Genomic DNA, 2,357 nt, shown 5'->3' on the forward strand with positions numbered 1-2,357 from the left:
TACAGCCTCGGAAACCCTGTACAGGGTCTATAGGGTCACTATGGGTCAGAACCAACTCCACAGCATGTAACCACCACCATGCCTTTAAAAAAAACTTTTTTTTTTTTTTTGATACTCTTCTGTAACAGTATGAAACTTACTAACAGCTCACAGGAAAGAGCAATAATAGTTAAATTATTAATTTGAGGCTCAGTGCCAAGATTTAATAGTTGGAATCTTAGTTTATTGATTATGTTTTTATTGAAAATTGTTGTTGTTGTTAAGTACCATGGAGTCGGTTTGCACTTATAAAGACCCTGCATAGGAGTTTGGAGGCTGTAAATCTTTGTGGGAGTAGAAAGCCTCATTTTTCTCCCATGGAACAGTTGGGGGGCTCGTACTGCCGACCTGTGGTTTGCAGTCATTGCTCTTACAAAGCCAGCATGCTCCCTAATTGAGAAGATAAGTGATTAAAAGATATTTGCTATGCTACTATAACACTACCTGTTCTTGGTCTTCCAACTCTGTGATTCTATTTTAAAGAGTCTTATGGGAACAACTTCCTTCTGGTTATAAATATTTATAGAACTGAGAGATGCCCATTTGAGATTCTAGTGGGTTTGGGATTGATCATTTTCGATAGATAACTTTTTAAAAACAATAAATGATGTATACAAACATGCAATATTAACACTAATGAAGCTATATTTAAAAAGGTATTTTTTAAAATTGGTGAGGCTACGAATCTAAGCCAATAACTTTCCAAAGTATGGGTCCCAGATTATTAGCATCAACATTACTTGGGAACTCCTTAAAAACATATATTCTTGAGATCCATCCCACTTGAGGGAGCAAAAAGTTTAGGGGTTGAGATCCAGCAATCTCTGTTTTAAAAAGCCCTTCAAGTGCTACACTTGACCACTGGTCAAACAAAGCCAGAGTATTGTTGAGGTAAAATGGATACATTTCTTTCAATGTAAATTTAACTTTAAATTTACAAAACACTATCTTCCAAATGTCTGCCTGTATAGGAGCAAGGCAACCATGTCAGAGTTAACTTGGGCCTGCTAATAAAAAGAAACTAAATAGTTGGGACACAAAGCAAGTTTTATCTCTTCAGAGATAGAATTGTCTGCACCTGGTGGCCTCATGTCAGGCATTCAGATATACTGGTGTGGCCCTGCAGGATAAGTATTGGACAGCTAAGAGCAAGGTCAGGGGTTCAAAACCACCAGTTGCTCTTTAGAAACACTATACAAGGTTTCTATGGGTCAGAGTTGTCCTGGTGTGGCGCTGTCGGTTAATGTGCCAGATTGCAAAACTGTTTGAATTGCAAGGTCGGCAGTTCAAGCTCACCAGCTGCTCCTTGGAAACCCTAGACAGGGTTGCTATGGGTAGGAATTGACGTGATGGCACTTAACAACAACATGAGTCAGAATCAACTTGACAACACTTAACACCAACAGCAGCAGGGTAAGACCTAGTCATCGGTATGTTTAACAAGAACCTACAAAAGAGGAAAACTTCCATATAAAGAAGTCACACTGGTGTACTCTAAGAGATGTACCTGGACAGAATTTTCAGAAATAAGAATATTGAAAAAATGTCAGTTTGGAGTTCTACTGCCAAGCAAGTGAAAATTCTTTGCTTGGTGGCTATTTTTCTCCCCACTGAGGGTTGGATTACTTAATAATCACCAAGTATAAGGTATTTGCTTTAGGATTTATCTTGTAGAGCTATGCAAACAGTTTTAGTTGATCACCTCTTTTCTTAAAAATATCCTAGAAATCTCATTAAAAGAAACTAATCTTGGATTCAGATTGGTGTTCTTACTTTAATAAGCTTGTGGGAAAATCAACAAAAAATGCAGGTACAGAGAAGAGCTAACACAATTATGGGGTTAAAAATCATAGCCCCCAGGGAAATGACTACTCATGCTATTTTGAAGTAACTTAATGGAACTCAGATTTGGTTTTGCTTCCCGTGAATGGCCCCACAACGCATCTTGAGAATTGGAAGGAGCAGAGGCCCAAGCATCAGAAGATCTGCAATCTACTCCTGACTTTGCTGTTAACTTACTGTGTGACCTTAATCTTGAAAGCGCCTTGGCTCTGAGTCCTTTAGTTTCTTCATAAGGCTATTGACATCAGCCCTGTAGTTACTAAGATTGGATGAAGTAATAAATATAAAATTGCTTTGAAAAATAAGGAATAATACAAATAAAGTTTTGATAGCTTTATTTTACATACAGACATATAGACACACACACACACACACCTTACCATATATTGAAAATTAATAATGTAGTTAATCATCTCCATGTTGAGGATTGACTGTTTTTATCTTGGAAAAGTGTAAAATGACTTGTTGTTGTCAGG

This window comes from Chrysochloris asiatica, unplaced genomic scaffold (assembly GCF_000296735.1).
Source record: "Chrysochloris asiatica unplaced genomic scaffold, ChrAsi1.0 scaffold00066, whole genome shotgun sequence".
In the NCBI taxonomy this organism is placed as follows: Eukaryota; Metazoa; Chordata; class Mammalia; order Afrosoricida; family Chrysochloridae; genus Chrysochloris; species Chrysochloris asiatica.